Below are 25,990 nucleotides of genomic sequence, written 5' to 3' on the forward strand. Positions count from 1 at the left end.
TTTTCATCACCAGCATTTTTTCGTCACCAGCATTTTTCGTCATTTTTCGTCACCAGCATTTTTTCGTCACCAGCATTTTTCGTCACCAGCATTTTTTCGTCACCAGCATTTTTCATCATTTTTCGTCACCAGCATCTTTCGTCATTTTTCGTCACCAGCATTTTTTTGTCACCAGCATTTTTCATCATTTTTCGTCACCAGCATTTTTTCGTCATTTTTCGTCACCAGCATTTTTTCGTCACCAGCATTTTTCGTCACCAGCATTTTTTTTGTCACCAGCATTTTTCGTCATTTTTCGTCACCAGCATTTTTCATCACCAGCATTTTTTCGTCACCAGCATTTTTCGTCATTTTTCGTCACCAGCATTTTTTCGTCACCAGCATTTTTCGTCACCAGCATTTTTTCGTCACCAGCATTTTTCATCATTTTTCGTCACCAGCATCTTTCGTCATTTTTCGTCACCAGCATTTTTTTGTCACCAGCATTTTTCATCATTTTTCGTCACCAGCATTTTTTCGTCATTTTTCGTCACCAGCATCTTTCGTCATTTTCCGTCACCAGCATTTTTTCGTCACCAGCATTTTTCGCCATTTTTCGTCACCAGCATGTTTTCGTCACCAGCATTTTTAGTCATTTTTCGTCACCAGCATTTTTTCGTCACCAGCATTTTTCATCATTTTTCGTCATCAGCATTTTTTCGTCATTTTTCGTCACCAGCATCTTTCGTCATTTTTCGTCACCAGCAATTTTTTCGTCACCAGCATTTTTCATCATTTTTCGTCACCAGCATGTTTTCGTCACTAGCATTTTTAGTCATTTTTCGTCAACAGTAATTTTTTCGTCACCAGCATTTTTCATCATTTTTCGTCACCAGCATTTTTCGTCATTTTTCGTCACCAGCATTTTTCATCATTTTTCGTCATCAGCATTTTTTCGTCATTTTTCGTCACCAGCATCTTTCGTCATTTTTCGTCACCAGCATTTTTTTGTCACCAGCATTTTTCATCATTTTTCGTCACCAGCATTTTTCGTCACCAGCATTTTTCGTCATTTTTCGTCACCAGCATTTTTCGTCACCAGCATTTTTTCGTCACCAGCATTTTTCGTCATTTTTCGTCACCAGCATTTTTTCGTCACCAGCATTTTTCGTCACCAGCATTTTTTCGTCACCAGCATTTTTCATCATTTTTCGTCACCAGCATTTTTTCGTCACCAGCATTTTTCATCATTTTTCGTCATCAGCATTTTTTCGTCATTTTTCGTCACCAGCATCTTTCGTCATTTTTCGTCACCAGCATCTTTCGTCATTTTTCGTCACCAGCATTTTTTTTGTCACCAGCATTTTTCATCATTTTTCGTCACCAGCATTTTTTCGTCATTTTTCGTCACCAGCATCTTTCGTCATTTTTCGTCACCAGCATTTTTTCGTCACCAGCATTTTTCGCCATTTTTCGTCACCAGCATGTTTTCGTCACCAGCATTTTTAGTCATTTTTCGTTACCAGCATTTTTTCGTCACCAGCATTTTTCATCATTTTTCGTCACCAGCATCTTTCGTCATTTTTCGTCACCAGCATTTTTTCGTCACCAGCATTTTTCATCATTTTTCGTCACCAGCATTTTTTCGTCATTTTTCGTCACCAGCATCTTTCGTCATTTTTCGTCACCAGCATTTTTTCGTCACCAGCATTTTTCGCCATTTTTCGTCACCAGCATGTTTTCGTCACTAGCATTTTTAGTCATTTTTCGTCAACAGTATTTTTTCGTCACCAGCATTTTTCATCATTTTTCGTCACCAGCATTTTTCGTCATTTTTCGTTACCAGCATTTTTCATCATTTTTTGTCATCAGCATTTTTTCGTCATTTTTCGTCACCAGCATCTTTCGTCATTTTTCGTCACGAGCATTTTTTCGTCACCAGCATTTTTCATCATTTTTCGTCACCAGCATTTTTCGTCACCAGCATTTTTTCGTCACCAGCATTTTTCGTCATTTTTCGTCACCAGCATTTTTTTCGTCACCAGCATTTTTAGTCATTTTTCGTTACCAGCATTTTTTCGTCACCAGCATTTTTCATCATTTTTCGTCACCAGCATCTTTCGTCATTTTTCGTCACCAGCATTTTTTCGTCACCAGCATTTTTCATCATTTTTCGTCACCAGCATTTTTTCGTCATTTTTCGTCACCAGCATCTTTCTTCATTTTTCGTCACCAGCATTTTTTCGTCACTAGCATTTTTCGCCATTTTTCGTCACCAGCATGTTTTCGTCACCAGCATTTTTAGTCATTTTTCGTCAACAGTATTTTTTCGTCACCAGCATTTTTCATCATTTTTCGTCACCAGCATTTTTTCGTCACCAGCATTTTTCGTCATTTTTCTTCACCAGCATTTTTCGTCATTTTTCGTCACCAGCATTTTTTTCGTCACCAGCATTTCTCGTCACCAGCATTTTTCGTCATTTTTCGTCACCAGCATTTTTCGTCATTTTTCGTCACCAGCATTTTTTCGTCACCAGCATTTTTCGTCACCAGCATTTTTTTTGTCACCAGCATTTTTCGTCATTTTTCGTCACCAGCATTTTTCATCACCAGCATTTTTTCGTCACCAGCATTTTTCGTCATTTTTCGTCACCAGCATTTTTTCGTCACCAGCATTTTTCGTCACCAGCATTTTTTCGTCACCAGCATTTTTCATCATTTTTCGTCACCAGCATCTTTCGTCATTTTTCGTCACCAGCATTTTTTTGTCACCAGCATTTTTCATCATTTTTCGTCACCAGCATTTTTTCGTCATTTTTCGTCACCAGCATTTTTTCGTCACCAGCATTTTTCGTCACCAGCATTTTTTTTGTCACCAGCATTTTTCGTCATTTTTCGTCACCAGCATTTTTCATCACCAGCATTTTTTCGTCACCAGCATTTTTCGTCATTTTTCGTCACCAGCATTTTTTCGTCACCAGCATTTTTCGTCACCAGCATTTTTTCGTCACCAGCATTTTTCATCATTTTTCGTCACCAGCATCTTTCGTCATTTTTCGTCACCAGCATTTTTTTGTCACCAGCATTTTTCATCATTTTTCGTCACCAGCATTTTTTCGTCATTTTTCGTCACCAGCATCTTTCGTCATTTTTCGTCACCAGCATTTTTTCGTCACCAGCATTTTTCGCCATTTTTCGTCACCAGCATGTTTTCGTCACCAGCATTTTTAGTCATTTTTCGTCACCAGCATTTTTTCGTCACCAGCATTTTTCATCATTTTTCGTCATCAGCATTTTTTCGTCATTTTTCGTCACCAGCATCTTTCGTCATTTTTCGTCACCAGCATTTTTTCGTCACCAGCATTTTTCATCATTTTTCGTCACCAGCATGTTTTCGTCACTAGCATTTTTAGTCATTTTTCGTCAACAGTAATTTTTTCGTCACCAGCATTTTTCATCATTTTTCGTCACCAGCATTTTTCGTCATTTTTCGTCACCAGCATTTTTCATCATTTTTCGTCATCAGCATTTTTTCGTCATTTTTCGTCACCAGCATCTTTCGTCATTTTTCGTCACCAGCATTTTTTTGTCACCAGCATTTTTCATCATTTTTCGTCACCAGCATTTTTCGTCACCAGCATTTTTCGTCATTTTTCGTCACCAGCATTTTTCGTCACCAGCATTTTTTCGTCACCAGCATTTTTCGTCATTTTTCGTCACCAGCATTTTTCGTCACCAGCATTTTTTCGTCACCAGCATTTTTCATCATTTTTCGTCACCAGCATTTTTTCGTCACCAGCATTTTTCATCATTTTTCGTCATCAGCATTTTTTCGTCATTTTTCGTCACCAGCATCTTTCGTCATTTTTCGTCACCAGCATCTTTCGTCATTTTTCGTCACCAGCATTTTTTTTGTCACCAGCATTTTTCATCATTTTTCGTCACCAGCATTTTTTCGTCATTTTTCGTCACCAGCATCTTTCGTCATTTTTCGTCACCAGCATTTTTTCGTCACCAGCATTTTTCGCCATTTTTCGTCACCAGCATGTTTTCGTCACCAGCATTTTTAGTCATTTTTCGTTACCAGCATTTTTTCGTCACCAGCATTTTTCATCATTTTTCGTCACCAGCATCTTTCGTCATTTTTCGTCACCAGCATTTTTTCGTCACCAGCATTTTTCATCATTTTTCGTCACCAGCATTTTTTCGTCATTTTTCGTCACCAGCATCTTTCGTCATTTTTCGTCACCAGCATTTTTCGCCATTTTTCGTCACCAGCATGTTTTCGTCACTAGCATTTTTAGTCGTTTTTCGTCAACAGTATCTTTTCGTCACCAGCATTTTTCATCATTTTTCGTCACCAGCATTTTTCGTCATTTTTCGTCACCAGCATTTTTCATCATTTTTCGTCATCAGCATTTTTTCGTCATTTTTCGTCACCAGCATCTTTCGTCATTTTTCGTCACGAGCATTTTTTCGTCACCAGCATTTTTCATCATTTTTCGTCACCAGCATTTTTCGTCACCAGCATTTTTTCGTCACCAGCATTTTTCGTCATTTTTCGTCACCAGCATTTTTTTCGTCACCAGCATTTTTCGTCACCAGCATTTTTTCGTCACCAGCATTTTTCGTCACCAGCATTTTTTCGTCACCAGCATTTTTCGTCACCAGCATTTTTTCGTCACCAGCATTTTTCATCATTTTTCGTCACCAGCATTTTTTCGTCACCAGCATTTTTCATCATTTTTTGTCATCAGCATTTTTTCGTCATTTTTCGTCACCAGCATCTTTCGTCATTTTTCGTCACCAGCATTTTTTCGTCACCAGCATTTTTCATCATTTTTCGTCAACAGCATTTTTTCGTCATTTTTCGTCACCAGCATCTTTCGTCATTTTTCGTCACCAGCATTTTTTCGTCACCAGCATCTTTCGTCATTTTTCGTCACCAGCATCTTTCGTCATTTTTCGTCACCAGCATTTTTTTGTCACCAGCATTTTTCATCATTTTTCGTCACCAGCATTTTTTCGTCATTTTTCGTCACCAGCATCTTTCGTCATTTTTCGTCACCAGCATTTTTTCGTCACCAGCATTTTTCGCCATTTTTCGTCACCAGCATGTTTTCGTCACCAGCATTTTTAGTCATTTTTCGTCACCAGCATTTTTTCGTCACCAGCATTTTTCATCATTTTTCGTCATCAGCATTTTTTCGTCATTTTTCGTCACCAGCATCTTTCGTCATTTTTCGTCACCAGCATTTTTTCGTCACCAGCATTTTTCATCATTTTTCGTCACCAGCATTTTTTCGTCATTTTTCGTCACCAGCATCTTTCGTCATTTTTCGTCACCAGCATTTTTTCGTCACCAGCATTTTTCGCCATTTTTCGTCACCAGCATGTTTTCGTCACTAGCATTTTTAGTCATTTTTCGTCAACAGTATTTTTTTGTCACCAGCATTTTTCATCATTTTTCGTCACCAGCATTTTTTCGTCACCAGCATTTTTCGTCATTTTTCGTCACCAGCATTTTTCGTCATTTTTCGTCACCAGCATTTTTCATCATTTTTCGTCACCAGCATTTTTCATCATTTTTCGTCACCAGCATTTTTCGTCACCAGCATTTTTCGTCATTTTTCGTCACCAGCATTTTTTTGTCACCAGCATTTTTCATCATTTTTCGTCACCAGCATTTTTCGTCATTTTTCGTCACCAGCATTTTTCGTCACCAGCATTTTTTCGTCACCAGCATTTTTCGTCATTTTTCGTCACCAGCATTTTTTCGTCACCAGCATTTTTCGTCACCAGCATTTTTTCGTCACCAGCATTTTTCATCATTTTTCGTCATCAGCATTTTTTCGTCATTTTTCGTCACCAGCATCTTTCGTCATTTTTCGTCACCAGCATCTTTCGTCATTTTTCGTCACCAGCATTTTTTTTGTCACCAGCATTTTTCATCATTTTTCGTCACCAGCATTTTTTCGTCATTTTTCGTCACCAGCATCTTTCGTCATTTTTCGTCACCAGCATTTTTTCGTCACCAGCATTTTTCGCCATTTTTCGTCACCAGCATGTTTTCGTCACCAGCATTTTTAGTCATTTTTCGTTACCAGCATTTTTTCGTCACCAGCATTTTTCATCATTTTTCGTCACCAGCATCTTTCGTCATTTTTCGTCACCAGCATTTTTTCGTCACCAGCATTTTTCATCATTTTTCGTCACCAGCATTTTTTCGTCATTTTTCGTCACCAGCATCTTTCGTCATTTTTCGTCACCAGCATTTTTTCGTCACCAGCATTTTTCGCCATTTTTCGTCACCAGCATGTTTTCGTCACTAGCATTTTTAGTCATTTTTCGTCAACAGTATTTTTTCGTCACCAGCATTTTTCATCATTTTTCGTCACCAGCATTTTTCGTCATTTTTCGTCACCAGCATTTTTCATCATTTTTCGTCATCAGCATTTTTTCGTCATTTTTCGTCACCAGCATCTTTCGTCATTTTTCGTCACCAGCATTTTTTCGTCACCAGCATTTTTCATCATTTTTCGTCACCAGCATTTTTCGTCACCAGCATTTTTTCGTCACCAGCATTTTTCGTCATTTTTCGTCACCAGCATTTTTTTCGTCACCAGCATTTTTCGTCACCAGCATTTTTTCGTCACCAGCATTTTTCGTCACCAGCATTTTTCGTCACCAGCATTTTTCATCATTTTTCGTCACCAGCATTTTTTCGTCACCAGCATTTTTCATAATTTTTCGTCACCAGCATTTTTTCGTCACCAGCATTTTTCATCATTTTTCGTCACCAGCATTTTTTCGTCATTTTTCGTCACCAGCATCTTTCGTCATTTTTCGTCACCAGCATTTTTTCGTCACCAGCATCTTTCGTCATTTTTCGTCACCAGCATTTTTCGTCATTTTTCGTCACCAGCATTTTTCATCATTTTTCGTCATCAGCATTTTTTCGTCATTTTTCGTCAGCAGCATCTTTCGTCATTTTTCGTCACCAGCATTTTTTCGTCACCAGCATTTTTCACATTTTTCGTCACCAGCATTTTTTCGTCATTTTTCGTCACCAGCATCTTTCTTCATTTTTCGTCACCAGCATGTTTTCGTCACCAGCATTTTTAGTCATTTTTCGTCAACAGTATTTTTTCGTCACCAGCATTTTTCATCATTTTTCGTCACCAGCATTTTTTCGTCACCAGCATTTTTCGTCATTTTTCGTCACCAGCATTTTTCGTCATTTTTCGTCACCAGCATTTTTTTCGTCACCAGCATTTTTCGTCACCAGCATTTTTCGTCATTTTTCGTCACCAGCATTTTTTCGTCACCAGCATTTTTCGTCATTTTTGGTCACCAGCATTTTTTTTGTCACCAGCATTTTTCGTCATTTTTCGTCACAAGCATTTTTCGTCACCAGCATTTTTTCGTCACCAGCATTTTTCGTCATTTTTCGTCACCAGCATTTTTTCGTCACCAGCATTTTTCGTCACCAGCATTTTTTCGTCACCAGCATTTTTCATCATTTTTCGTCACCAGCATTTTTTCGTCACCAGCATTTTTCATCATTTTTCGTCATCAGCATTTTTTCGTCATTTTTCGTCACCAGCATCTTTCGTCATTTTTCGTCACCAGCATTTTTTCGTCACCAGCATTTTTCATCATTTTTCGTCACCAGCATTTTTTCGTCATTTTTCGTCACCAGCATCTTTCGTCATTTTTCGTCACCAGCATTTTTTCGTCACCAGCATTTTTCGCCATTTTTCGTCACCAGCATGTTTTCGTCACTAGCATTTTTAGTCATTTTTCGTCAACAGTATTTTTTCGTCACCAGCATTTTTCATCATTTTTCGTCACCAGCATTTTTTCGTCACCAGCATTTTTCGTCATTTTTCGTCACCAGCATTTTTCGTCATTTTTCGTCACCAGCATTTTTCATCATTTTTCGTCACCAGCATCTTTCGTCATTTTTCGTCACCAGCATTTTTCATCATTTTTCGTCACCAGCATTTTTCGCCATTTTTCGTCACCAGCATGTTTTCGTCACTAGCATTTTTAGTCATTTTTCGTCAACAGTATTTTTTCGTCACCAGCATTTTTCATCATTTTTCGTCACCAGCATTTTTCGTCATTTTTCGTCACCAGCATTTTTCATCATTTTTCGTCATCAGCATTTTTTCGTCATTTTTCGTCACCAGCATCTTTCGTCATTTTTCGTCACCAGCATTTTTTTGTCACCAGCATTTTTCATCATTTTTCGTCACCAGCATTTTTCGTCACCAGCATTTTTCGTCATTTTTCGTCACCAGCATTTTTCGTCACCAGCATTTTTTCGTCACCAGCATTTTTCGTCATTTTTCGTCACCAGCATTTTTTCGTCACCAGCATTTTTCGTCACCAGCATTTTTTCGTCACCAGCATTTTTCATCATTTTTCGTCACCAGCATTTTTTCGTCACCAGCATTTTTCATCATTTTTCGTCATCAGCATTTTTTCGTCATTTTTCGTCACCAGCATCTTTCGTCATTTTTCGTCACCAGCATTTTTTTTGTCACCAGCATTTTTCATCATTTTTCGTCACCAGCATTTTTTCGTCATTTTTCGTCACCAGCATCTTTCGTCATTTTTCGTCACCAGCATTTTTTCGTCACCAGCATTTTTCATCATTTTTCGTCACCAGCATTTTTTCGTCACCAGCATTTTTCATCATTTTTCGTCATCAGCATTTTTTCGTCATTTTTCGTCACCAGCATCTTTCGTCATTTTTCGTCACCAGCATTTTTTTTGTCACCAGCATTTTTCATCATTTTTCGTCACCAGCATTTTTTCGTCATTTTTCGTCACCAGCATCTTTCGTCATTTTTCGTCACCAGCATTTTTTCGTCACCAGCATTTTTCGCCATTTTTCGTCACCAGCATGTTTTCGTCACCAGCATTTTTAGTCATTTTTCGTTACCAGCATTTTTTCGTCACCAGCATTTTTCATCATTTTTCGTCACCAGCATCTTTCGTCATTTTTCGTCACCAGCATTTTTTCGTCACCAGCATTTTTCATCATTTTTCGTCACCAGCTTTTTTTCGTCATTTTTCGTCACCAGCATCTTTCGTCATTTTTCGTCACCAGCATTTTTTCGTCACCAGCATTTTTCGCCATTTTTCGTCACCAGCATGTTTTTGTCACTAGCATTTTTAGTCATTTTTCGTCACCAGCATTTTTCATCATTTTTCGTCATCAGCATTTTTTCGTCATTTTTCGTCACCAGCATCTTTCGTCATTTTTCGTCACCAGCATTTTTTTGTCACCAGCATTTTTCATCATTTTTCGTCACCAGCATTTTTCGTCACCAGCATTTTTCGTCATTTTTCGTCACCAGCATTTTTTTGTCACCAGCATTTTTCATCATTTTTCGTCACCAGCATTTTTCGTCACCAGCATTTTTCGTCATTTTTCGTCACCAGCATTTTTCATCATTTTTCGTCACCAGCATTTTTCGTCACCAGCATTTTTTCGTCACCAGCATTTTTCGTCATTTTTCGTCACCAGCATTTTTTTCGTCACCAGCATTTTTCGTCACCAGCATTTTTTCGTCACCAGCATTTTTCGTCACCAGCATTTTTCGTCACCAGCATTTTTCATCATTTTTCGTCACCAGCATTTTTTCGTCACCAGCATTTTTCATAATTTTTCGTCACCAGCATTTTTTCGTCACCAGCATTTTTCATCATTTTTCGTCACCAGCATTTTTTCGTCATTTTTCGTCACCAGCATCTTTCGTCATTTTTCGTCACCAGCATTTTTTCGTCACCAGCATCTTTCGTCATTTTTCGTCACCAGCATTTTTCGTCATTTTTCGTCACCAGCATTTTTCATCATTTTTCGTCATCAGCATTTTTTCGTCATTTTTCGTCAGCAGCATCTTTCGTCATTTTTCGTCACCAGCATTTTTTCGTCACCAGCATTTTTCACATTTTTCGTCACCAGCATTTTTTCGTCATTTTTCGTCACCAGCATCTTTCTTCATTTTTCGTCACCAGCATGTTTTCGTCACCAGCATTTTTAGTCATTTTTCGTCAACAGTATTTTTTCGTCACCAGCATTTTTCATCATTTTTCGTCACCAGCATTTTTTCGTCACCAGCATTTTTCGTCATTTTTCGTCACCAGCATTTTTCGTCATTTTTCGTCACCAGCATTTTTTTCGTCACCAGCATTTTTCGTCACCAGCATTTTTCGTCATTTTTCGTCACCAGCATTTTTTCGTCACCAGCATTTTTCGTCATTTTTGGTCACCAGCATTTTTTTTGTCACCAGCATTTTTCGTCATTTTTCGTCACAAGCATTTTTCGTCACCAGCATTTTTTCGTCACCAGCATTTTTCGTCATTTTTCGTCACCAGCATTTTTTCGTCACCAGCATTTTTCGTCACCAGCATTTTTTCGTCACCAGCATTTTTCATCATTTTTCGTCACCAGCATTTTTTCGTCACCAGCATTTTTCATCATTTTTCGTCATCAGCATTTTTTCGTCATTTTTCGTCACCAGCATCTTTCGTCATTTTTCGTCACCAGCATTTTTTCGTCACCAGCATTTTTCATCATTTTTCGTCACCAGCATTTTTTCGTCATTTTTCGTCACCAGCATCTTTCGTCATTTTTCGTCACCAGCATTTTTTCGTCACCAGCATTTTTCGCCATTTTTCGTCACCAGCATGTTTTCGTCACTAGCATTTTTAGTCATTTTTCGTCAACAGTATTTTTTCGTCACCAGCATTTTTCATCATTTTTCGTCACCAGCATTTTTTCGTCACCAGCATTTTTCGTCATTTTTCGTCACCAGCATTTTTCGTCATTTTTCGTCACCAGCATTTTTCATCATTTTTCGTCACCAGCATCTTTCGTCATTTTTCGTCACCAGCATTTTTCATCATTTTTCGTCACCAGCATTTTTCGCCATTTTTCGTCACCAGCATGTTTTCGTCACTAGCATTTTTAGTCATTTTTCGTCAACAGTATTTTTTCGTCACCAGCATTTTTCATCATTTTTCGTCACCAGCATTTTTCGTCATTTTTCGTCACCAGCATTTTTCATCATTTTTCGTCATCAGCATTTTTTCGTCATTTTTCGTCACCAGCATCTTTCGTCATTTTTCGTCACCAGCATTTTTTTGTCACCAGCATTTTTCATCATTTTTCGTCACCAGCATTTTTCGTCACCAGCATTTTTCGTCATTTTTCGTCACCAGCATTTTTCGTCACCAGCATTTTTTCGTCACCAGCATTTTTCGTCATTTTTCGTCACCAGCATTTTTTCGTCACCAGCATTTTTCGTCACCAGCATTTTTTCGTCACCAGCATTTTTCATCATTTTTCGTCACCAGCATTTTTTCGTCACCAGCATTTTTCATCATTTTTCGTCATCAGCATTTTTTCGTCATTTTTCGTCACCAGCATCTTTCGTCATTTTTCGTCACCAGCATTTTTTTTGTCACCAGCATTTTTCATCATTTTTCGTCACCAGCATTTTTTCGTCATTTTTCGTCACCAGCATCTTTCGTCATTTTTCGTCACCAGCATTTTTTCGTCACCAGCATTTTTCATCATTTTTCGTCACCAGCATTTTTTCGTCACCAGCATTTTTCATCATTTTTCGTCATCAGCATTTTTTCGTCATTTTTCGTCACCAGCATCTTTCGTCATTTTTCGTCACCAGCATTTTTTTTGTCACCAGCATTTTTCATCATTTTTCGTCACCAGCATTTTTTCGTCATTTTTCGTCACCAGCATCTTTCGTCATTTTTCGTCACCAGCATTTTTTCGTCACCAGCATTTTTCGCCATTTTTCGTCACCAGCATGTTTTCGTCACCAGCATTTTTAGTCATTTTTCGTTACCAGCATTTTTTCGTCACCAGCATTTTTCATCATTTTTCGTCACCAGCATCTTTCGTCATTTTTCGTCACCAGCATTTTTTCGTCACCAGCATTTTTCATCATTTTTCGTCACCAGCTTTTTTTCGTCATTTTTCGTCACCAGCATCTTTCGTCATTTTTCGTCACCAGCATTTTTTCGTCACCAGCATTTTTCGCCATTTTTCGTCACCAGCATGTTTTTGTCACTAGCATTTTTAGTCATTTTTCGTCACCAGCATTTTTCATCATTTTTCGTCATCAGCATTTTTTCGTCATTTTTCGTCACCAGCATCTTTCGTCATTTTTCGTCACCAGCATTTTTTTGTCACCAGCATTTTTCATCATTTTTCGTCACCAGCATTTTTCGTCACCAGCATTTTTCGTCATTTTTCGTCACCAGCATTTTTTTGTCACCAGCATTTTTCATCATTTTTCGTCACCAGCATTTTTCGTCACCAGCATTTTTCGTCATTTTTCGTCACCAGCATTTTTCGTCACCAGCATTTTTTCGTCACCAGCATTTTTCGTCATTTTTCGTCACCAGCATTTTTTCGTCACCAGCATTTTTCGTCACCAGCATTTTTTCGTCACCAGCATTTTTCATCATTTTTCGTCATCAGCATTTTTTCGTCATTTTTCGTCAGCAGCATCTTTCGTCATTTTTCGTCACCAGCATCTTTCGTCATTTTTCGTCACCAGCATTTTTTTTGTCACCAGCATTTTTCATCATTTTTCGTCACCAGCATTTTTTCGTCATTTTTCGTCACCAGCATCTTTCGTCATTTTTCGTCACCAGCATTTTTTCGTCACCAGCATTTTTCGCCATTTTTCGTCACCAGCATGTTTTCGTCACCAGCATTTTTAGTCATTTTTCGTTACCAGCATTTTTTCGTCACCAGCATTTTTCATCATTTTTCGTCACCAGCATCTTTCGTCATTTTTCGTCACCAGCATTTTTTCGTCACCAGCATTTTTCATCATTTTTCGTCACCAGCATTTTTTCGTCATTTTTCGTCACCAGCATCTTTCGTCATTTTTCGTCACCAGCATTTTTTCGTCACCAGCATTTTTCGCCATTTTTCGTCACCAGCATGTTTTCGTCACTAGCATTTTTAGTCATTTTTCGTCAACAGTATTTTTTCGTCACCAGCATTTTTCATCATTTTTCGTCACCAGCATTTTTCGTCATTTTTCGTCACCAGCATTTTTCATCATTTTTCGTCATCAGCATTTTTTCGTCATTTTTCGTCACCAGCATCTTTCGTCATTTTTCGTCACCAGCATTTTTTCGTCACCAGCATTTTTCATCATTTTTCGTCACCAGCATTTTTCGTCACCAGCATTTTTTAGTCACCAGCATTTTTCGTCATTTTTCGTCACCAGCATTTTTTTCGTCACCAGCATTTTTCGTCACCAGCATTTTTTCGTCACCAGCATTTTTCGTCACCAGCATTTTTTCGTCACCAGCATTTTTCGCCACCAGCATTTTTTCGTCACCAGCATTTTTCATCATTTTTCGTCACCAGCATTTTTTCGTCACCAGCATTTTTCATCATTTTTTGTCATCAGCATTTTTTCGTCATTTTTCGTCACCAGCATCTTTCGTCATTTTTCGTCACCAGCATTTTTTCGTCACCAGCATTTTTCATCATTTTTCGTCACCAGCATTTTTTCGTCATTTTTCGTCACCAGCATCTTTCGTCATTTTTCGTCACCAGCATTTTTTCGTCACCAGCATCTTTCGTCATTTTTCGTCACCAGCATTTTTCGTCATTTTTCGTCACCAGCATTTTTCATCATTTTTCGTCATCAGCATTTTTTCGTCATTTTTCGTCAGCAGCATCTTTCGTCATTTTTCGTCTCCAGCATTTTTTCGTCACCAGCATTTTTCACATTTTTCGTCACCAGCATTTTTTCGTCATTTTTCGTCACCAGCATCTTTCTTCATTTTTCGTCACCAGCATGTTTTCGTCACCAGCATTTTTAGTCATTTTTCGTCAACAGTATTTTTTCGTCACCAGCATTTTTCATCATTTTTCGTCACCAGCATTTTTCGCCATTTTTCGTCACCAGCATGTTTTCGTCACTAGCATTTTTAGTCATTTTTCGTCAACAGTATTTTTTCGTCACCAGCATTTTTCATCATTTTTCGTCACCAGCATTTTTCGTCATTTTTCGTCACCAGCATTTTTCATCATTTTTCGTCATCAGCATTTTTTCGTCATTTTTCGTCACCAGCATCTTTCGTCATTTTTCGTCACCAGCATTTTTTTGTCACCAGCATTTTTCATCATTTTTCGTCACCAGCATTTTTCGTCACCAGCATTTTTCGTCATTTTTCGTCACCAGCATTTTTCGTCACCAGCATTTTTTCGTCACCAGCATTTTTCGTCATTTTTCGTCACCAGCATTTTTTCGTCACCAGCATTTTTCGTCACCAGCATTTTTTCGTCACCAGCATTTTTCATCATTTTTCGTCACCAGCATTTTTTCGTCACCAGCATTTTTCATCATTTTTCGTCATCAGCATTTTTTCGTCATTTTTCGTCACCAGCATCTTTCGTCATTTTTCGTCACCAGCATTTTTTTTGTCACCAGCATTTTTCATCATTTTTCGTCACCAGCATTTTTTCGTCATTTTTCGTCACCAGCATCTTTCGTCATTTTTCGTCACCAGCATTTTTTCGTCACCAGCATTTTTCATCATTTTTCGTCACCAGCATTTTTTCGTCACCAGCATTTTTCATCATTTTTCGTCATCAGCATTTTTTCGTCATTTTTCGTCACCAGCATCTTTCGTCATTTTTCGTCACCAGCATTTTTTTTGTCACCAGCATTTTTCATCATTTTTCGTCACCAGCATTTTTTCGTCATTTTTCGTCACCAGCATCTTTCGTCATTTTTCGTCACCAGCATTTTTTCGTCACCAGCATTTTTCGCCATTTTTCGTCACCAGCATGTTTTCGTCACCAGCATTTTTAGTCATTTTTCGTTACCAGCATTTTTTCGTCACCAGCATTTTTCATCATTTTTCGTCACCAGCATCTTTCGTCATTTTTCGTCACCGGCATTTTTTCGTCACCAGCATTTTTCATCATTTTTCGTCACCAGCATTTTTTCGTCATTTTTCGTCACCAGCATCTTTCGTCATTTTTCGTCACCAGCATTTTTTCGTCACCAGCATTTTTCGCCATTTTTCGTCACCAGCATGTTTTTGTCACTAGCATTTTTAGTCATTTTTCGTCACCAGCATTTTTCATCATTTTTCGTCATCAGCATTTTTTCGTCATTTTTCGTCACCAGCATCTTTCGTCATTTTTCGTCACCAGCATTTTTTCGTCACCAGCATTTTTCATCATTTTTCGTCACCAGCATTTTTCGTCACCAGCATTTTTTCGTCACCAGCATTTTTCGTCATTTTTCGTCACCAGCATTTTTTTCGTCACCAGCATTTTTCGTCACCAGCATTTTTTCGTCACCAGCATTTTTCGTCACCAGCATTTTTTCGTCACCAGCATTTTTCGTCACCAGCATTTTTTCGTCACCAGCATTTTTCATCATTTTTCGTCACCAGCATTTTTTCGTCACCAGCATTTTTCATCATTTTTTGTCATCAGCATTTTTTCGTCATTTTTCGTCACCAGCATCTTTCGTCATTTTTCGTCACCAGCATTTTTTCGTCACCAGCATTTTTCATCATTTTTCGTCACCAGCATTTTTTCGTCATTTTTCGTCACCAGCATCTTTCGTCATTTTTCGTCACCAGCATTTTTTCGTCACCAGCATCTTTCGTCATTTTTCGTCACCAGCATTTTTCGTCATTTTTCGTCACCAGCATTTTTCATCATTTTTCGTCATCAGCATTTTTTCGTCATTTTTCGTCAGCAGCATCTTTCGTCATTTTTCGTCACCAGCATTTTTTCGTCACCAGCATTTTTCACATTTTTCGTCACCAGCATTTTTTCGTCATTTTTCGTCACCAGCATCTTTCTTCATTTTTCGTCACCAGCATGTTTTCGTCACCAGCATTTTTAGTCATTTTTCGTCAACAGTATTTTTTCGTCACCAGCATTTTTCATCATTTTTCGTCACCAGCATTTTTCGCCATTTTTCGTCACCAGCATGTTTTCGTCACTAGCATTTTTAGTCATTTTTCGTCAACAGTATTTTTTCGTCACCAGCATTTTTCATCATTTTTCGTCACCAGCATTTTTCGTCATTTTTCGTCACCAGCATTTTTCATCATTTTTCGTCATCAGCATTTTTTCGTCATTTTTCGTCAGCAGCATCTTTCGTCATTTTTCGTCACCAGCATTTTTTCGTCACCAGCATTTTTCACATTTTTCGTCACCAGCATTTTTTCGTCATTTTTCGTCACCAGCATCTTTCTTCATTTTTCGTCACCAGCATGTTTTCGTCACCAGCATTTTTAGTCATTTTTCGTCAACAGTATTTTTTCGTCACCAGCATTTTTCATCATTTTTCGTCACCAGCATTTTTTCGTCACCAGCATTTTTCGTCATTTTTCGTCACCAGCATTTTTCGTCATTTTTCGTCACCAGCATTTTTTTCGTCACCAGCATTTTTCGTCACCAGCATTTTTCGTCATTTTTCGTCACCAGCATTTTTTCGTCACCAGCATTTTTCGTCATTTTTGGTCACCAGCATTTTTTTTGTCACCAGCATTTTTCGTCATTTTTCGTCACAAGCATTTTTCGTCACCAGCATTTTTTCGTCACCAGCATTTTTCGTCATTTTTCGTCACCAGCATTTTTTCGTCACCAGCATTTTTCGTCACCAGCATTTTTTCGTCACCAGCATTTTTCATCATTTTTCGTCACCAGCATTTTTTCGTCACCAGCATTTTTCATCATTTTTCGTCATCAGCATTTTTTCGTCATTTTTCGTCACCAGCATCTTTCGTCATTTTTCGTCACCAGCATTTTTTCGTCACCAGCATTTTTCATCATTTTTCGTCACCAGCATTTTTTCGTCATTTTTCGTCACCAGCATCTTTCGTCATTTTTCGTCACCAGCATTTTTTCGTCACCAGCATTTTTCGCCATTTTTCGTCACCAGCATGTTTTCGTCACTAGCATTTTTAGTCATTTTTCGTCAACAGTATTTTTTCGTCACCAGCATTTTTCATCATTTTTCGTCACCAGCATTTTTTCGTCACCAGCATTTTTCGTCATTTTTCGTCACCAGCATTTTTCGTCATTTTTCGTCACCAGCATTTTTCATCATTTTTCGTCACCAGCATCTTTCGTCATTTTTCGTCACCAGCATTTTTCATCATTTTTCGTCACCAGCATTTTTCGCCATTTTTCGTCACCAGCATGTTTTCGTCACTAGCATTTTTAGTCATTTTTCGTCAACAGTATTTTTTCGTCACCAGCATTTTTCATCATTTTTCGTCACCAGCATTTTTCGTCATTTTTCGTCACCAGCATTTTTCATCATTTTTCGTCATCAGCATTTTTTCGTCATTTTTCGTCACCAGCATCTTTCGTCATTTTTCGTCACCAGCATTTTTTTGTCACCAGCATTTTTCATCATTTTTCGTCACCAGCATTTTTCGTCACCAGCATTTTTCGTCATTTTTCGTCACCAGCATTTTTCGTCACCAGCATTTTTTCGTCACCAGCATTTTTCGTCATTTTTCGTCACCAGCATTTTTTCGTCACCAGCATTTTTCGTCACCAGCATTTTTTCGTCACCAGCATTTTTCATCATTTTTCGTCACCAGCATTTTTTCGTCACCAGCATTTTTCATCATTTTTCGTCATCAGCATTTTTTCGTCATTTTTCGTCACCAGCATCTTTCGTCATTTTTCGTCACCAGCATTTTTTTTGTCACCAGCATTTTTCATCATTTTTCGTCACCAGCATTTTTTCGTCATTTTTCGTCACCAGCATCTTTCGTCATTTTTCGTCACCAGCATTTTTTCGTCACCAGCATTTTTCATCATTTTTCGTCACCAGCATTTTTTCGTCACCAGCATTTTTCATCATTTTTCGTCATCAGCATTTTTTCGTCATTTTTCGTCACCAGCATCTTTCGTCATTTTTCGTCACCAGCATTTTTTTTGTCACCAGCATTTTTCATCATTTTTCGTCACCAGCATTTTTTCGTCATTTTTCGTCACCAGCATCTTTCGTCATTTTTCGTCACCAGCATTTTTTCGTCACCAGCATTTTTCGCCATTTTTCGTCACCAGCATGTTTTCGTCACCAGCATTTTTAGTCATTTTTCGTTACCAGCATTTTTTCGTCACCAGCATTTTTCATCATTTTTCGTCACCAGCATCTTTCGTCATTTTTCGTCACCAGCATTTTTTCGTCACCAGCATTTTTCATCATTTTTCGTCACCAGCTTTTTTTCGTCATTTTTCGTCACCAGCATCTTTCGTCATTTTTCGTCACCAGCATTTTTTCGTCACCAGCATTTTTCGCCATTTTTCGTCACCAGCATGTTTTTGTCACTAGCATTTTTAGTCATTTTTCGTCACCAGCATTTTTCATCATTTTTCGTCATCAGCATTTTTTCGTCATTTTTCGTCACCAGCATCTTTCGTCATTTTTCGTCACCAGCATTTTTTTGTCACCAGCATTTTTCATCATTTTTCGTCACCAGCATTTTTCGTCACCAGCATTTTTCGTCATTTTTCGTCACCAGCATTTTTTTGTCACCAGCATTTTTCATCATTTTTCGTCACCAGCATTTTTCGTCACCAGCATTTTTCGTCATTTTTCGTCACCAGCATTTTTCGTCACCAGCATTTTTTCGTCACCAGCATTTTTCGTCATTTTTCGTCACCAGCATTTTTTCGTCACCAGCATTTTTCGTCACCAGCATTTTTTCGTCACCAGCATTTTTCATCATTTTTCGTCATCAGCATTTTTTCGTCATTTTTCGTCACCAGCATCTTTCGTCATTTTTCGTCACCAGCATCTTTCGTCATTTTTCGTCACCAGCATTTTTTTTGTCACCAGCATTTTTCATCATTTTTCGTCACCAGCATTTTTTCGTCATTTTTCGTCACCAGCATCTTTCGTCATTTTTCGTCACCAGCATTTTTTCGTCACCAGCATTTTTCGCCATTTTTCGTCACCAGCATGTTTTCGTCACCAGCATTTTTAGTCATTTTTCGTTACCAGCATTTTTTCGTCACCAGCATTTTTCATCATTTTTCGTCACCAGCATCTTTCGTCATTTTTCGTCACCAGCATTTTTTCGTCACCAGCATTTTTCATCATTTTTCGTCACCAGCATTTTTTCGTCATTTTTCGTCACCAGCATCTTTCGTCATTTTTCGTCACCAGCATTTTTTCGTCACCAGCATTTTTCGCCATTTTTCGTCACCAGCATGTTTTCGTCACTAGCATTTTTAGTCATTTTTCGTCAACAGTATTTTTTCGTCACCAGCATTTTTCATCATTTTTCGTCACCAGCATTTTTCGTCATTTTTCGTCACCAGCATTTTTCATCATTTTTCGTCATCAGCATTTTTTCGTCATTTTTCGTCACCAGCATCTTTCGTCATTTTTCGTCACCAGCATTTTTTCGTCACCAGCATCTTTCGTCATTTTTCGTCACCAGCATTTTTCGTCATTTTTCGTCACCAGCATTTTTCATCATTTTTCGTCATCAGCATTTTTTCGTCATTTTTCGTCAGCAGCATCTTTCGTCATTTTTCGTCTCCAGCATTTTTTCGTCACCAGCATTTTTCACATTTTTCGTCACCAGCATTTTTTCGTCATTTTTCGTCACCAGCATCTTTCGTCATTTTTCGTCACCAGCATTTTTTCGTCACCAGCATCTTTCGTCATTTTTCGTCACCAGCATTTTTCGTCATTTTTCGTCACCAGCATTTTTCATCATTTTTCGTCATCAGCATTTTTTCGTCATTTTTCGTCAGCAGCATCTTTCGTCATTTTTCGTCTCCAGCATTTTTTCGTCACCAGCATTTTTCACATTTTTCGTCACCAGCATTTTTTCGTCATTTTTCGTCACCAGCATCTTTCTTCATTTTTCGTCACCAGCATGTTTTCGTCACCAGCATTTTTAGTCATTTTTCGTCAACAGTATTTTTTCGTCACCAGCATTTTTCATCATTTTTCGTCACCAGCATTTTTCGCCATTTTTCGTCACCAGCATGTTTTCGTCACTAGCATTTTTAGTCATTTTTCGTCAACAGTATTTTTTCGTCACCAGCATTTTTCATCATTTTTCGTCACCAGCATTTTTCGTCATTTTTCGTCACCAGCATTTTTCATCATTTTTCGTCATCAGCATTTTTTCGTCATTTTTCGTCACCAGCATCTTTCGTCATTTTTCGTCACCAGCATTTTTTTGTCACCAGCATTTTTCATCATTTTTCGTCACCAGCATTTTTCGTCACCAGCATTTTTCGTCATTTTTCGTCACCAGCATTTTTCGTCACCAGCATTTTTTCGTCACCAGCATTTTTCGTCATTTTTCGTCACCAGCATTTTTTCGTCACCAGCATTTTTCGTCACCAGCATTTTTTCGTCACCAGCATTTTTCATCATTTTTCGTCACCAGCATTTTTTCGTCACCAGCATTTTTCATCATTTTTCGTCATCAGCATTTTTTCGTCATTTTTCGTCACCAGCATCTTTCGTCATTTTTCGTCACCAGCATTTTTTTTGTCACCAGCATTTTTCATCATTTTTCGTCACCAGCATTTTTTCGTCATTTTTCGTCACCAGCATCTTTCGTCATTTTTCGTCACCAGCATTTTTTCGTCACCAGCATTTTTCGCCATTTTTCGTCACCAGCATGTTTTCGTCACCAGCATTTTTAGTCATTTTTCGTTACCAGCATTTTTTCGTCACCAGCATTTTTCATCATTTTTCGTCACCAGCATCTTTCGTCATTTTTCGTCACCAGCATTTTTTCGTCACCAGCATTTTTCATCATTTTTCGTCACCAGCATTTTTTCGTCACCAGCATTTTTCATCATTTTTCGTCATCAGCATTTTTTCGTCATTTTTCGTCACCAGCATCTTTCGTCATTTTTCGTCACCAGCATTTTTTCGTCACCAGCATCTTTCGTCATTTTTCGTCACCAGCATTTTTCGTCATTTTTCGTCACCAGCATTTTTCATCATTTTTCGTCATCAGCATTTTTTCGTCATTTTTCGTCAGCAGCATCTTTCGTCATTTTTCGTCTCCAGCATTTTTTCGTCACCAGCATTTTTCACATTTTTCGTCACCAGCATTTTTTCGTCATTTTTCGTCACCAGCATCTTTCTTCATTTTTCGTCACCAGCATGTTTTCGTCACCAGCATTTTTAGTCATTTTTCGTCAACAGTATTTTTTCGTCACCAGCATTTTTCATCATTTTTCGTCACCAGCATTTTTCGCCATTTTTCGTCACCAGCATGTTTTCGTCACTAGCATTTTTAGTCATTTTTCGTCAACAGTATTTTTTCGTCACCAGCATTTTTCATCATTTTTCGTCACCAGCATTTTTCGTCATTTTTCGTCACCAGCATTTTTCATCATTTTTCGTCATCAGCATTTTTTCGTCATTTTTCGTCACCAGCATCTTTCGTCATTTTTCGTCACCAGCATTTTTTTGTCACCAGCATTTTTCATCATTTTTCGTCACCAGCATTTTTCGTCACCAGCATTTTTCGTCATTTTTCGTCACCAGCATTTTTCGTCACCAGCATTTTTTCGTCACCAGCATTTTTCGTCATTTTTCGTCACCAGCATTTTTTCGTCACCAGCATTTTTCGTCACCAGCATTTTTTCGTCACCAGCATTTTTCATCATTTTTCGTCACCAGCATTTTTTCGTCACCAGCATTTTTCATCATTTTTCGTCATCAGCATTTTTTCGTCATTTTTCGTCACCAGCATCTTTCGTCATTTTTCGTCACCAGCATTTTTTTTGTCACCAGCATTTTTCATCATTTTTCGTCACCAGCATTTTTTCGTCATTTTTCGTCACCAGCATCTTTCGTCATTTTTCGTCACCAGCATTTTTTCGTCACCAGCATTTTTCATCATTTTTCGTCACCAGCATTTTTTCGTCACCAGCATTTTTCATCATTTTTCGTCATCAGCATTTTTTCGTCATTTTTCGTCACCAGCATCTTTCGTCATTTTTCGTCACCAGCATTTTTTTTGTCACCAGCATTTTTCATCATTTTTCGTCACCAGCATTTTTTCGTCATTTTTCGTCACCAGCATCTTTCGTCATTTTTCGTCACCAGCATTTTTCGCCATTTTTCGTCACCAGCATGTTTTCGTCACCAGCATTTTTAGTCATTTTTCGTTACCAGCATTTTTTCGTCACCAGCATTTTTCATCATTTTTCGTCACCAGCATCTTTCGTCATTTTTCGTCACCGGCATTTTTTCGTCACCAGCATTTTTCATCATTTTTCGTCACCAGCATTTTTTCGTCATTTTTCGTCACCAGCATGTTTTCGTCACCAGCATTTTTAGTCATTTTTCGTTACCAGCATTTTTTCGTCACCAGCATTTTTCATCATTTTTCGTCACCAGCATCTTTCGTCATTTTTCGTCACCGGCATTTTTTCGTCACCAGCATTTTTCATCATTTTTCGTCACCAGCATTTTTTCGTCATTTTTCGTCACCAGCATCTTTCGTCATTTTTCGTCACCAGCATTTTTTCGTCACCAGCATTTTTCGCCATTTTTCGTCACCAGCATGTTTTTGTCACTAGCATTTTTAGTCATTTTTCGTCACCAGCATTTTTCATCATTTTTCGTCATCAGCATTTTTTCGTCATTTTTCGTCACCAGCATCTTTCGTCATTTTTCGTCACCAGCATTTTTTCGTCACCAGCATTTTTCATCATTTTTCGTCACCAGCATTTTTCGTCACCAGCATTTTTTCGTCACCAGCATTTTTCGTCATTTTTCGTCACCAGCATTTTTTTCGTCACCAGCATTTTTCGTCACCAGCATTTTTTCGTCACCAGCATTTTTCGTCACCAGCATTTTTTCGTCACCAGCATTTTTCGTCACCAGCATTTTTTCGTCACCAGCATTTTTCATCATTTTTCGTCACCAGCATTTTTTCGTCACCAGCATTTTTCATCATTTTTTGTCATCAGCATTTTTTCGTCATTTTTCGTCACCAGCATCTTTCGTCATTTTTCGTCACCAGCATTTTTTCGTCACCAGCATTTTTCATCATTTTTCGTCACCAGCATTTTTTCGTCATTTTTCGTCACCAGCATCTTTCGTCATTTTTCGTCACCAGCATTTTTTCGTCACCAGCATCTTTCGTCATTTTTCGTCAACAGTATTTTTTCGTCACCAGCATTTTTCATCATTTTTCGTCACCAGCATTTTTTCGTCACCAGCATTTTTCGTCATTTTTCGTCACCAGCATTTTTCGTCATTTTTCGTCACCAGCATTTTTCATCATTTTTCGTCACCAGCATCTTTCGTCATTTTTCGTCACCAGCATTTTTCATCATTTTTCGTCACCAGCATTTTTCGCCATTTTTCGTCACCAGCATGTTTTCGTCACTAGCATTTTTAGTCATTTTTCGTCAACAGTATTTTTTCGTCACCAGCATTTTTCATCATTTTTCGTCACCAGCATTTTTCGTCATTTTTCGTCACCAGCATTTTTCATCATTTTTCGTCATCAGCATTTTTTCGTCATTTTTCGTCACCAGCATCTTTCGTCATTTTTCGTCACCAGCATTTTTTTGTCACCAGCATTTTTCATCATTTTTCGTCACCAGCATTTTTCGTCACCAGCATTTTTCGTCATTTTTCGTCACCAGCATTTTTCGTCACCAGCATTTTTTCGTCACCAGCATTTTTCGTCATTTTTCGTCACCAGCATTTTTTCGTCACCAGCATTTTTCGTCACCAGCATTTTTTCGTCACCAGCATTTTTCATCATTTTTCGTCACCAGCATTTTTTCGTCACCAGCATTTTTCATCATTTTTCGTCATCAGCATTTTTTCGTCATTTTTCGTCACCAGCATCTTTCGTCATTTTTCGTCACCAGCATTTTTTTTGTCACCAGCATTTTTCATCATTTTTCGTCACCAGCATTTTTTCGTCATTTTTCGTCACCAGCATCTTTCGTCATTTTTCGTCACCAGCATTTTTTCGTCACCAGCATTTTTCATCATTTTTCGTCACCAGCATTTTTTCGTCACCAGCATTTTTCATCATTTTTCGTCATCAGCATTTTTTCGTCATTTTTCGTCACCAGCATCTTTCGTCATTTTTCGTCACCAGCATTTTTTTTGTCACCAGCATTTTTCATCATTTTTCGTCACCAGCATTTTTTCGTCATTTTTCGTCACCAGCATCTTTCGTCATTTTTCGTCACCAGCATTTTTTCGTCACCAGCATTTTTCGCCATTTTTCGTCACCAGCATGTTTTCGTCACCAGCATTTTTAGTCATTTTTCGTTACCAGCATTTTTTCGTCACCAGCATTTTTCATCATTTTTCGTCACCAGCATCTTTCGTCATTTTTCGTCACCAGCATTTTTTCGTCACCAGCATTTTTCATCATTTTTCGTCACCAGCTTTTTTTCGTCATTTTTCGTCACCAGCATCTTTCGTCATTTTTCGTCACCAGCATTTTTTCGTCACCAGCATTTTTCGCCATTTTTCGTCACCAGCATGTTTTTGTCACTAGCATTTTTAGTCATTTTTCGTCACCAGCATTTTTCATCATTTTTCGTCATCAGCATTTTTTCGTCATTTTTCGTCACCAGCATCTTTCGTCATTTTTCGTCACCAGCATTTTTTTGTCACCAGCATTTTTCATCATTTTTCGTCACCAGCATTTTTCGTCACCAGCATTTTTCGTCATTTTTCGTCACCAGCATTTTTTTGTCACCAGCATTTTTCATCATTTTTCGTCACCAGCATTTTTCGTCACCAGCATTTTTCGTCATTTTTCGTCACCAGCATTTTTCGTCACCAGCATTTTTTCGTCACCAGCATTTTTCGTCATTTTTCGTCACCAGCATTTTTTCGTCACCAGCATTTTTCGTCACCAGCATTTTTTCGTCACCAGCATTTTTCATCATTTTTCGTCATCAGCATTTTTTCGTCATTTTTCGTCACCAGCATCTTTCGTCATTTTTCGTCACCAGCATCTTTCGTCATTTTTCGTCACCAGCATTTTTTTTGTCACCAGCATTTTTCATCATTTTTCGTCACCAGCATTTTTTCGTCATTTTTCGTCACCAGCATCTTTCGTCATTTTTCGTCACCAGCATTTTTTCGTCACCAGCATTTTTCGCCATTTTTCGTCACCAGCATGTTTTCGTCACCAGCATTTTTAGTCATTTTTCGTTACCAGCATTTTTTCGTCACCAGCATTTTTCATCATTTTTCGTCACCAGCATCTTTCGTCATTTTTCGTCACCAGCATTTTTTCGTCACCAGCATTTTTCATCATTTTTCGTCACCAGCATTTTTTCGTCATTTTTCGTCACCAGCATCTTTCGTCATTTTTCGTCACCAGCATTTTTTCGTCACCAGCATTTTTCGCCATTTTTCGTCACCAGCATGTTTTCGTCACTAGCATTTTTAGTCATTTTTCGTCAACAGTATTTTTTCGTCACCAGCATTTTTCATCATTTTTCGTCACCAGCATTTTTCGTCATTTTTCGTCACCAGCATTTTTCATCATTTTTCGTCATCAGCATTTTTTCGTCATTTTTCGTCACCAGCATCTTTCGTCATTTTTCGTCACCAGCATTTTTTCGTCACCAGCATCTTTCGTCATTTTTCGTCACCAGCATTTTTCGTCATTTTTCGTCACCAGCATTTTTCATCATTTTTCGTCATCAGCATTTTTTCGTCATTTTTCGTCAGCAGCATCTTTCGTCATTTTTCGTCTCCAGCATTTTTTCGTCACCAGCATTTTTCACATTTTTCGTCACCAGCATTTTTTCGTCATTTTTCGTCACCAGCATCTTTCGTCATTTTTCGTCACCAGCATTTTTTCGTCACCAGCATCTTTCGTCATTTTTCGTCACCAGCATTTTTCGTCATTTTTCGTCACCAGCATTTTTCATCATTTTTCGTCATCAGCATTTTTTCGTCATTTTTC

Source organism: Gymnoscopelus microlampas (genome assembly GCF_963454915.1).
Source record: "Gymnoscopelus microlampas genome assembly, chromosome: 16".
NCBI lineage: Eukaryota > Metazoa > Chordata > Actinopteri > Myctophiformes > Myctophidae > Gymnoscopelus > Gymnoscopelus microlampas.